Genomic DNA, 13,353 nt, shown 5'->3' on the forward strand with positions numbered 1-13,353 from the left:
ATACATATTAGTGTATACATATCAATCCCAATTGCCCAATTCATCCCACCACCACCACCCTGCTAATCTCCCTCAGTGTCCACATGTTTGCTCTCTACATCTGTGTCTCTATTTCTGCCTTGCAAACCAGTTCATCTGTACCATTTTTCTACACTCCACACATATGTGTTAATATACGATATTTTTCTCTTTCTGACTTACTTCACTCTGTATGACAGTCTCTAGGTCCGTCCACGTCTCTACAAATGACCCAATTTTGTTCTTTTTATGGCTGAGTAATATTCCATTTTATATATGTGCCACATCTTCTTTGTCTGTCCTTGGGCATTTAGGTTGCTTCCATGACCTGGTTATTGTAAATAGTGCTGCAATGAACAATGGGATTCATGTGTCTTTTTGAATTACGATTTTCTCTGGGTATATGCCCAGTAGTGGGATCACTGGGTTGTATGGTAGTTCTATTTGTAGTTTTTTAAGGAACCTCCATACTGTTCTCCATAGTGGCCATATCAATTTACATTCCCACCAACAGTGCAGGAGGCTTCCATTGTTTTTTTCATATTGAGGTACATGAGCTGTTTATATATTTCAGAGATTAATCCTTCGTCCATTGATTCGTTTGTAAATATTTTCTCCCATTTTGAGGGTTGTCATTTCATTTTGTTCATAGTTTCCTTTGTTGTGCAAAAGCTCTTAAGTTTCATTAGGTCCCATTTGTTTATTTTTGTTTTTATTTCCATTATTCTAGGAGGCGGGTCAAAAAAGATACTGCTGTGATTTATGTCAAAGAGTGTTCTGCCTATGTTTTCCTCTAAGAGTTTCATAGTGTCTGGTCTGACATTCAGATCTTTAATCCATTTTGAGTTTATTTTTGTGTATGGTGTTAGGGACTGTTCTAGTTTCATTCTTTTATGTGTAGCTGAAACTTCTGCATGAGAAAATTCTTTTCATTATTTCTTCACATGATTTCTCACATCCATGTCTTCCATTCTGTTATCACTCCAGTCCACACTACTTCTGCAGACTTAGTATCTGCTCGCTACACTGTAATTCTCCCTGAACCCATTTAGTTAAGTTGACATTGTGCTTCCCCAAAACACAGCCACTCTGATCCTACACATACTGAATAGAAATGAATGTGCATGATTACACAGTAAAACGCATCTCCCAAAAACATTACTTATTTTGTCACATGCTCAAAAGAATATGACTCCTTTAAAAAGTTATTTAGCGCCCTGCATCGCTTTCAACCCAAACCTTCCACAATTTATCCCCAACACTACCACTGTTTACTTTCTTTTTTTTTTTTTAAGTCTCTGCTCTTACCAGGGTATCGTGACTCCGTATGTCAAGGGAAATTGTATCTCCATCTACATCTTATTCAGAAAATTGATGCCATTCTCTTCTACCTACCACTCATCTAAATCCCACCTAACCTTCAAAGCCCTGCTAAAGATACATCTCCTCTTGCAAATGTAACATTTTTACAAATATGTATCAAATAAACTCAATATGTTAGGGACTTTACCAGGACATCACTGGATATTCAAGAGAGAGAATCTCTTTCCCCGAGATACCATAAAATTCAGAGAAAGGTGCATATCCAAGTATTTCCTATGAATTTCTATAGTGATTAACACCTGTGTTAGCAATTTGGCTGTTGTACAATTAAAGGTATCACTAACCAGTTCATTTTTTCATTCACTTGATAAATATTTATGGAGTCCTTACTTCATGCCTGGCACCGTTCTGGGTGGTGAACATACAGCCATGAACAAAACAGCTCCTCTTCTCAAAGAGCTCACAGCCTAGTGGGTGGAAACAGCTAATAGTAAATAAACACATCAGTTGTATGAACTGTCTGAGCACGTGGATGTTGGTGATAAGTACCAGAGAGGAAAATAAAGTACGGGAAGGGGAATAAGGTGCATATGGATATTTTGTACCAAGGGGTTAAAAGAGCCCCTATTACCTAATTTTTCAGCAGAACCCTGACAGAAGCGAGTGAGCAAGCCATGGTGGCATCTTGAGAGAAGTCACCCAGACAGTGGAAAAGCAAACGCAAAAAAAAGCAGGCTGAGTCAACAATGTCTGTGGTGTTTTCCAGATGCCAGTGCACAGGACAGGGTGAGGGAAATGGAAACAGCTGGGTGCAGGATTAATAATGTTTTTATCCTGCCTCCCCAGCTCCCAGGTAAACTTCTTTGACTACAGAACTGTCTTAGACACACATTTTAAATCTTCCATGGAACGTACTGTGCGATCCTGCACTCAGTAGACATTTAAAAACATAGCTATGGGTTTCCCTGGTAGCACAGTGGTTGAGAGTCCGCCTGCCGATGCAGGGGACACGGGTTCGTGCCCCGGTCCGGGAAGATCCCACATGCTGCGGAGCGGCTAGGCCCGTGAGCCATAGCCGCTGAGCCTGCGCATCCGGAGCCTGTGCTCTGCAACGGGAGAGGCTACGACAGTGAGAGGCCCACGTACCACAAAAAACAAACAAACAAAAAAACAAAGAAACAAAAAAAACCCCCATAGCTATGATGAGGCATTGACATTTACACGTAAAGAAATTTGCTATGAACATCTTGATGTTCATCAAATGAAACCAATTTACCCCTGGATACATGAACTGTAGGCCAACTGAATGACCCTATCTATCACAAATTCATAAAACTTAGGCCAAAGCAGACTTTCCTAAAAGTTATATGCTCTCTCTGTTTGCCATATTTCCCCCCAAATTACTGTAGCATTCTAAAGCTTTTTTTTTTATTGTACTTAGTTAATTTTTTAACTTCTTAATCTCCGTTATTTCAGTTTTTAAAAATCAATCAACGATTATACCCTTTGGCTGTCTCCTTTTTTTCTTTCTTCAGACACACTGTTTGCAACTTCAGGCTGTCCTGTGACACAGATATTAGTATGCAGTAATGTGTTAAACAGACATGGGTTGAATGCAGACTATACACAGATGCTTATCTAGGTACTGGGATGCAAACACAGGGCTGAGATTCGAGCGTAGGCGTTGGAATTAGGGAACGCTGTCTGATTTGTAATCCCTCTACTAGCTGGGAGACCACATTTATGAAAGATAGATAAGAGTAATAAACTTACAGACCTCTTGCAAGTCTTAAGAAATTTCATATAGAATACTTAATATAAACCTGTAACAGAGTAAAGACTCAAGAAGTATTTATTTTAAAATCTTTAAATAATTATATATCTAATATGCTATAATTTTACTCATACATAAAGACAATAAGATGAGCAACTTAAACCTCACGCTTTCTCCATTCCTCCCGTCTCCTGAACTTTGTTCCCAGGTACATTTTTATCTGAACATTGACCCCGTGCCTATAATCAATGAATCCAGAACAGAACCTTCTTCCGTGTTGATACAGTCTCTGCCTTATGATACACAGTACTTCCATCATTACCCATGTGTCTGTAAAGCCCTCACAATGGAAACAAGATACAGAAATAGCTTTCTAAACGATCTTTCTGCCTCTGGCCTTTCTCCTGTGTATAGTATATCATCCAACATTAGTCATCTTTATTATTAGTTGCATGAATAAAGAAAGCAAAGAAAGTGATATGTTAGAAACACCAAGCTGGCATAAAAAAAGAAAATTCTGCCATTTGTGAAAATATACATGGACCTGGACGACATCATGCTAAGTGAAATAAGCCAGACACAGAAAGACAAATACGGGATGATCTCATTTACATGTAGAATCTAAAAAGGTTGAAATCCTAAAACCAGAGAATAGAACAATGGTTGCACAGATTCGGAGGTGAGGAGGATATTGAGCAAAGAGTACAAACTTTCAGGTGTAAGATAATTAAGTTCTAGGGAATTAATGACGACTATAGTTAGTAATACTGTATAGTATACTTGAAATTTGTTATGAACTTCAGTATTTTCACCACAGAAAAGTGAGATGTGAGGTGATGGATGTGTTAATTAAATTGATTGTAGTAATCATTTCATATTACAATGTACATGTGTATATCAAATCATCATGTTATACATATACACCTATGCGTGTATACACACACACAATTTTTATTTGTCAAGAAAAAAAGAAAAATGTCAGGCTGGCAAGCTCACTGGGTTCTTCATTATTAAACGATGTGCTTTTCTTTAGCCTGGTTTCTCTGAGTGCAAGTTTTGGGACAAGCTCCTCTTCAACTGCGCTGCACACGCTTCCCTACAGTGAAAGTGATTAGCTACCACAGGTGGGTCACAGGGCTACCGCGAGACAGGTGAGAAGATGCTAATCCCCCTCCCCTGGGCTGTACTGGGAAGGTTTTGCTTTAGATTTTCTCTACCTCCTTCTTTAGGGACTTTTCCTTTCCTTTATTACTTGCACCTAAGATCACAGGTCAAATTTGTGCTCTGCCACTTGCCACTTACTCAGAAATTTTATCAACAGTGTGCTTTACAAGTCTGATTCGGAAATCTAAAATGCCCATGTTTTAGTCCTCAATTGTTTCCAAAATCTCAGGTAAGAAGCATAATCGGATATAATTGCAAAGCATTTTGAAATCAAAAGCTCCTAAAATGTCCTTTCTTAACTACAGAATTAAAATGTGCCATTGTTGGCGGAAATGTTCTGGTCCATTTTCATTTGTTTTACCTAACAGTAAACGAACGTAAAACTAACTGGGACATAAGACAGCCCTGTGACAATGATGAATATTAATTTTTCATGTATTATGTTTGACTTGGTTTTGCTGTTTGGCCAAGAAAGGCTAATATCAAGAGAAATAACTTTAGACAGTCTTGAGAACTATACTGTTTTGAATTACCTTTAACCATTCAAATACAGTTTACAGTTATCTAATTAAATTGTAAGTTAATTATCCAATTGTGATTTTGTGGGTTTTAACAAAGTAAGCAACATGATGCTGTCTCCATTATTTCTTCATTCTATATGTGATGAAATCAAGTTTTGGCTTTAAGAATGAATAGCTAGGGCTTCCCTGGTGGTGCAGTAGTTGAGAGTCCACCTGCCGATGCAGGGGACACGGGTTCGTGCCCCGGTCCGGGAAGATCCCACATGCCGTGGAGCAGCTGGGCCCGTGAGCCATGGCCGCTGAGCCTGCGCTCCGGAGCCTGTGCTCCACAACGGGAGAGGCCACAGCAGTGAGAGGCCCGCGTACCACAAAAAAAAAAAATGAATAGCTAAAGCTACATAATATGTATTTCAGCTGTTAACTGATATTATCTACATGTCAACCTTCTATTAATAACGTCTCATCCTTTTTTCTGAAGTGAAAATATAAAACGCTTACTCCAGGAGCCAGTGCTGCTTTATTGTCACTTAGCTGTAATTCTTTTGTTTGCCTTCTGCTTACAGTGCCTGCCTATTTCCCTATTATCCAGCAAAGCATAGTAGGTGAACTGGAAACCCAAAACCTTTCTTTCAATTTGAAAAGCTCTGCCTTTTGACAAGTAGCTTTGAAAGAAGATGGTGGTCCTAAGAAAAATGCTCTAGAATGGGGAACAGTAATCACTCTTCCATTTTTCTTTTATATAAAAATTTCTTGCTAATTTTATGAGAAATATAGATATTTTTTATTTGGAAAAGCACTTGTTTTCTTACCGATAGTACAAAAGAAGATTCTGTTGCTGAATGTCTGTTGATTTTGTCTTGTTTTCTGTTTATGTGCTCTTAGGTTTCACTTGAGTGAAAGATTTTCAAAATATAAGACAGGACTCCAGCCACAGGTAACAAAAGCAAAATTAGACAAGTGAGATTACATCAAACTAAAAAGCTTCTGCACAGCCAAGGCAAAAATCAACAGAGTGAAAAGGTGGAGTACAGATGGGAGAAAATATCTGCAAAACATATCTGACAAAGGGCTAATAACTAAAATACATAAGGAACTCATACCACTCAATAGCAAAAAAGATAAATAATCTGATTTTAAAATGGACTAAAGACTTCAATAGACATTTCTCCAAAGGCAACATACAAATGGTCAACAAGTTTATGAAAAAATACCTAACACCACTAATCACTGGGGAAATACAAATCAAAACCTCAGTGAGATATCACCTCACACCTGTTAGAATAGCTATTGTCAAAAAAGAAAAAAAAAAGAGCAAAACAGCAAGTGTTGATGAGGACGTTAAGAAATCACAAACCCTGCTCATGGTTGGTAGGGATGCAAAATGCTGCAGCTGCTGTGAAAAGTACGTTGGTTCCTCAAAAAATTAAAAACAGAACTTTATGATTCATTGATTCCTCTCTGGTTATTTACCCGAAAAAACTGAAAACAAGGAAATGTTAGTACTTCTGTGTTCATGCAGCCCTATCCCCAATAGCCAAGATGTATATAAAACCTAAATATACATTTGCAGAGGAATGAATTAAGAAAATGTGGTATATATGTTCAATGGATTATTATGCAGCCTTAGAAACAAAGAAATCCTACCGTGTTAGAAAACATGGATGCACCTTGAGGACATTATGCTAAGTGAATTAAGTCAGTTACAGAAGAACAAATACTGCACATTTCAACTTATATGAAGTACCTAAAACAGACTTCAAAGAAGCAAAGAAAAAAATGGGTTGTCCCAATTTTTCTCAAAACTTTGTAACAAAGCAGAGAATTTAAATAAGGAAGAAAATGGTGGTTGCCAGGGGCTGGGGTAGAAGGGGAAATGGGGAGTTGCTAATAAACGTGTATGAAATTTCAGTTATGCAACATGAATAAGTTCTAGAGATCGGATGTACAGTACTATACTTATAACAAAATTGTATTGCAGACATGAAAATCTGTTAGGAGGATCGATCTCATGTTAAGTAATCTTACCAAAATACTTTTTAAAAATTTTTAAGAGGCCAAACAATTAAATAAAAAAAGGGGGCTTCCCTGGTGGCGCAGTGGTTGAGAGTCCGCCTGCCGATGCAGGGAACATGGGTTCGTGCCCCGGTCCGGGAGGACCCCACATGCCGCGGAGCGGCTGGGCCTGTAAGCCATGGCCGCTGAGCCTGCGCGCCCGGAGCTTGTGCTCCGCAACGGGAGAGGCCACAGCGCCTACCGCAAAAACATAAATTAAAATAAATAAATAAAGGGCCCAGCACATTTCTTTGCCCACAACCCTCCTCCCTTCTCTAACCATAGAAAATGTCAGAAAAGTTTGAGACAATCAAAGGCAGAGCCAGAACTCTCTCTAAAGTCGCAGCAGCAAGCAATGTGTTGTATCAGTTTTCATCGAAATTTTTTACTAAAGCAGAGTATTCTAAAGGTCAGCGGAAGAGATTAAATGTAACCAGAGGGTGCTGAATGGCCCATCCTGAAGCCGACAGTTACAAAGTTCAAAATTTGTTATTCTGTAGCCTTCAAGTAAATGGGGATTTTGCATCCTACATTATTCTGTACCACAGTTTGTATAAATATAGGTATGTGTTTAGAGCTATAAATAGACTGGCCTCATACAACTGTTCAAGTTCACAAACCTAGAAAAGTTATACCATGTTTTACAGAACACAGAATTTTTGACTTTTTTCCCTATATAATGACTTTTCACCCAAAACACACTAAATAAGTACACTGTAAAAGTGCTACTTCTAGGATATGGCTTTAGGCAGACATATTCAATTGACTTGTCACCTCATGTCTAGTCAGCATATTGAAATACGTACAAAGCCAGCCCCCTATTTGAATAAACCCCAATGCTTTTCTTTGGGTACATATGCCAAACAATAGCAACGAAATGGTAGCACATGAGCTTATGTACAAGTGCTGTTTCCACAAGTTTTGTAGGACTCACATATTTAGCCTTTATTTTGCCCCAACGGCATTTTTTTCTCTTTTACCTTTATCAGCGAAAGACGAATTCAAGTGCAAATACCTCAAGAAGAGTGGATATACTCTTAAATTTCATTGTGCCTTCCACTGATCATCTTTACCAATGTTTCTCAATGGCTAAAGGCTAACAATTGGAGAGGGAAACTTCTCCACGAAACAGTCTTTAGAATCAGATTTATTTTAGCAAAAAAATGACGCGCATTCTAAACCAGAGCTAAACTGTCTCAGTTCAAATTGTGTAAAATTCTGTCCTGGGAGAGAAATGAGTCTCGGTATCTTTTCAAAAGAAGGCTCTGCAGAAAACCCTGTGGGCAGGCACAATTACCCCTGTCCTCCTCTGCACCTTTATTACTCCAGCTAGTGCTACTGTGATAGCTCTTATCACGCTGGGTCCCGCCATGGAATCAGTGGCCTACATCCCTGGTTATCCTATTAGACATTTGGGCTCCTTGAGATTACGCAGTTTGTATCAATTTTCTGTGTTGTTTCTTATGAAATTGTGACTATTTCAAACAGTGTTCAGTGCATAATGGCTACAAGAAACAATCATTGAATTAAAATGTATAACTGCAAAATAACTGATGTGGTAAGAGATGTGCCCCTTTCCCAGGTAAAGTGGGAAAACTAGCAATGTTCTCACATGGAGATGATAAGCGATATTTAGGAAGCCTCTCACTGAGAGGATGATTTCGAGTTTTGGGAGGCCAGTGGAATGCTGGGATTGCTTCTATGAACATGGGCGCCAGCCACTTCCCATTTTATTTTACAGAAGAAAAAGCCTCTCCCCCTTCTACCTTCCAAACTGCTACTTTAGCTTTACCAAATTTGTTTACTTAAGACTGCAAGAGGTTTTGTTTCCATCTTTTTTGGTCCATCCTTCTGTCTGTCCTTCTTCCCTGCTCTGTTCTAATATTTTTTCCTGATTCTTCCCTCATTTTTCTGTGTATTTACCCAAAGGAGAGCAACTTTCTCTTTTACATCGTTTGTCATCAAATTTCCATCTCAATAGTGTTGGCATGTGGCAGAGTATCAGAAATAGTTGTTAGAAGAAAGTACATCTATTTTTCTAAAATAAAAGTTGGAAAAAGTCTTTTCCCAGAATTCTAAGTTTCCTCCTCTTTTTTTCTTGCCCTTTCCCTTTTCTTTCTATACTATTTTATTATGTGGAACAATTTGTTCTGGGTTTTGTTTTTTTGTGTGTGTGTTTGTTTTTACAGAGACCATTCAGTAATGTAGTTTCAATGAACAAATACATCATAACAATGCAATCTGTTTTTGTTCTACTATTACTTAATGTGACTGATAGAATTAAATACACATAGCACAAGGAATATGGTCAATATATTGTAATAACTTTATATGGAGGCAGATGGTTACTAGACTTATCACAGTGATCATTTTGTAATGTATTTAAATGTTCAATCACTATGTTGTACCCCTGAAACTAAATATGTCAACTATATTTCAATGAAAAAATAAATTAAATTTGTTGAAAACCAAAATACATACATACACACACACATACAGGTGACTCTTGAAGAACACAGGGGTTAGGAGCGCCAACCCTCACAGAGCTGAAAATCCATGAAGCTTTACAGCTGGCCCTCCATACAGGTGGTTCCACAACGTGAGATTCAACCAACTGCCCGTTTGTAGTACTGCAGCACGTATTTATCAAAAAATATCCATGTATAAGTGGATCTCCACAGTTCATAACTTTACAGCTGGCCCTCCATACAGGTGGTTCCACAACCTGAGATTCAACCAACTGCCCGTTTTGTAGTACTGCAGCACGTATTTATCAAAAAATATCCATGTATAAGTGGATCTCCACAGTTCAACCCATGTTGTTTAAAGGTCAACCGTACTTGCTGTTTTTTTGAAATCCTCCTCCCTTGGATTCAGCTTTTTTTTTTTTTTTTTTTTTTGGTGGTACGTGGGCCTCTCACTGTTGTGGCCTCTCCCGTTGCGGAGCACAGGCTCCGGACGCACAGGCTCAGCGGCCATGGCTCACGGGCCCAGCCGCCCCGCGGCATGTGGGATCTTCCCGGACCGGGGCACGAACCCGTGTCCCCTGCATTGGCAGGCGGACTCTCGACCACTGCGCCACCAGGGAAGCCCTTACTGTGTTATTTTTAATTCGAAAAATACGTAGCATGTCCAGATACATGATAAGCATATGGTCAACATTTGAAACAGACATATAAATTAAAGTGAACCTATTATGGAAAAACAAAATAACAAGTACATTTAGGACGTCTGGGCCTCTGTATATGTGAGAAAACATCCTTGGCATAGTTAGCCATTCTTAACCAGGAAAACCTTTCTCCAGCGAGGGGATTCCTAAGCTATTGGAGGAATGGGAGAGAAGGATAGCACATTTAGAGACCTGAGAGAGGCTGGACATGTCCTGTTGAAGGTATAGCTTGGGGAAAATGGTCTAAGGTGTCTTATGATGGATTAAAGAGTCCATGTTCCTTCTAAAAAACTTCCTGTAAATCTCTCTGGAGGAAAGCATATATAACCTTTACAGAAGCCTGGAGCATGTCTTCCTCGTGAACCTTATGGCATCTGACGTCACGAATGGATATTCCCCACCCAGCAATGCTTACAACATTCTTGCTACTGGGAAATACCCCAGATATTAAGGGCTCAGCCGAAAATATTCTCGGCCTCATTTAGTCATTCCAAACAGGCCACTGACATCTGAAATTAGAAATAAAAGGGCTGAAGCACTTCAAAGATGACAAATTCCACTGATATGCTTATTTCCCCACGAAAAAGAAATAGTATTTCAGCATGGCAGCTGCTCCAGATTCTGAAACAGGCCACATGTTTTGTGACAGCTGCTGACACAAGCAATTTCCTCTGATTATATCTTCCAGTGTATTTCATACAGGAGCCAAGTCTTCTCTAGCAGACTGAATTTTAAGTAAAAAGATGGCCCCATTTTGTTTTCTCAATGTGCATATAAAGCAACAACAAACCCTATTAATGTTTTTAAACAATTTACAGAATGTGAACAAAGCACACAATAAAAAGTGTTGCAAAATTATCTAAAATGTTTTCTTGGGTTGTCATAACAATAGAAGAATGTGCACTTTTAAGAACTATATAAAAATTCCACCTCTGAGAATCCAGGCCTGGCATCTCTGGCACAATGAAGCTCATTAATTCACTTCCCCATATGCAGCCCTTCTGCTCTCAACTCATACTGGTCAAGAACAAAAACCAGACACGATATTCAATTTGATTCAATTTTTAAAAGATGTTTAAAATCTTTTAGAAAGCACTGAAGAGATTTCTAAATACATGCAGATAGTGGATGTGATTTTAGGAGATTCCTTCTGCTATGGAAGACTGAGAACAAACTTACATAATCAATGGAGGAAAAAATGGTACTCTCTGGGGAAGAAAAGCACAGATGCCCAAAGGGAATGGAGGCATGTTTGCCAAAAATGTGAAGCTCTGAAGCACATCTTCCAGGAAGAAGACAACAGAAGTTCTTTGTAACACAGGTATCCTGCTCTGGAAATGGTCCAAACAAGCTCAGGTGGTGATCTTCTTGGAATCAGCCTTTTCCTTTTCTATGCCAGGGATGATTCAAACTTCTATTGGATGGCAACAGACTCAGAAAAAACCATTGTCCTCCCTACCCTGGTTCTATCTCCACAGTCTTGCTGAATCCTTGTTTTTAGAAGGAAAGTAGTCAGTCTTGGTTAGTAACACTATAGTGATGTGACCTCAGTCCATACTGGAGGTTGTCTTAATCACTTTATTCTGTAGGATTCCCACATGCATCCAGACTTTCCATATTTTACATCAATTTCAATGTGGAATACTATTCCAACATGGTTGGATTATAATAGGCTTTAACCTAAAATTTTATCCAGAAAAATGTGTCCCTCTTTAACATTAAATGACATTTACTATTTAATGACATCTACAATAATACGCCTAGCCTTTTGCCTTTTTTTTTCCTATGGATAAAAAGGAACAACACATCAAAGGTAAAGGTTTGGCTAGAACCTATATTGCCTAAATCTTATGTTAAATGTCTTTCACACCTTGCTCTTTTATTCGGAACAATGACCTCTTAAAAAGATATCACACAGAGAAATAAGTATCCTAATAAGAATCAATTAGAAATGTGTCCTAGTTAGAACTAATCAAGTAGCATCTTGGATAAAGGTGAACAATGAAATGTGATCATCTGGCAATACACTGAGCTGAGACATATGTAGTCCTAGTTGGTGAATCATACGTTGTACATGGCATACATACAGCTTGAAGAGAACCTGGTTAACATTTTCCAGACTCATGTGGAGGTGATGGAGTACACAAACCGAGATTCATTCCATATTAGAATTCTAAGATTGAAAGCTTTCTTCAAGACCATCCAGTTCAACTACCAGTCTACAGTCTGAATACCATTTCTAGTATCTCTTCCATGATGTTACCCATCATCTATTTGAATCCACTAGAGTACTTCTTAGTTGCAAGTAATACAAACCCAACTAAATAGCTTAAATAATAAAATTATTTTATTGGTTCATATACCTAAATTTAAGAAGGTTGGCTTTCAAGGAAGTCTTAATCCAGTGGCAAAACAAGACCACCATGCCCCCACCTTCTATCCATGTCTCTGTTTGGTACTCCATGGTGTCAAATCCTGCTAAAGTCAATTCCTCTCATTGTTAGCAAAGAGCCAACATCCTCCAGGGCAAAAAGCTACCTTCTTCTTACCCAGAAGGAACTTTGGCCTGCCAATCAAAGCAAAGCCCCAGGCTTGCTATGACAGACTACCTTATGTCACGTGCTTATTCAATGGCCCATTACTGTGGCTCAAGGGTTGAATCAGCTTTTTGGCTTAGCCTTGAGCATGTTCTCCACTCTCAGTACCAAGACTGAAGTTCACTTTTTAAGGACTACATGGATCCTCACTGATAAATCATGGAGCTCTGATGCAAAGCGAGGGAGACAGGATACAGGGCCACAGTGTTGAATGAATCCAATGATAGGGACTTCATTACTTGCCGAAACTGTTCCTTCTGTCTTTCGGTGGATCTGAGAGTCAGAAGGTTTAACAACCATTCATTCAGACATTTTAAGTTCTAAATAATTTTTCCCACTTCAATTTTCAAAAGCAAAGCATTAAAATAATCATTCCTCTACTAAATTTTCATCACCCTAGAAGAGGAGTTCTCTTAAATGAGAAATTTGACCTACTACATACTACTGTTTTTATCAAAGAGGCATTACTAAAAAGATGAGGACATTGATGGGTAATTGTGGCTGAGTTAGTAGTATGTTTTATATAGTTCACTTCTATTTGAGCCAATGGTAAAGCTGCAGCTGACACTTGTAATTTGGAAGCTAATCGCCAAATTTTAGTCATGGGGTAACAGATATATGTTTTAAAATGTACATGCTCTCATAATATCCAGAGAATGACACGTTTGTGCCTGTGTATAGTTATTCCCACATACCAGCTAGGGGTAACTCAGACCATCTAACTTGTTATTTACA

Source organism: Neophocaena asiaeorientalis, unplaced genomic scaffold (assembly GCF_003031525.2).
Source record: "Neophocaena asiaeorientalis asiaeorientalis breed wild unplaced genomic scaffold, Neophocaena_asiaeorientalis_V1.1 scaffold70, whole genome shotgun sequence".
NCBI classification, from domain to species: Eukaryota; Metazoa; Chordata; class Mammalia; order Artiodactyla; family Phocoenidae; genus Neophocaena; species Neophocaena asiaeorientalis.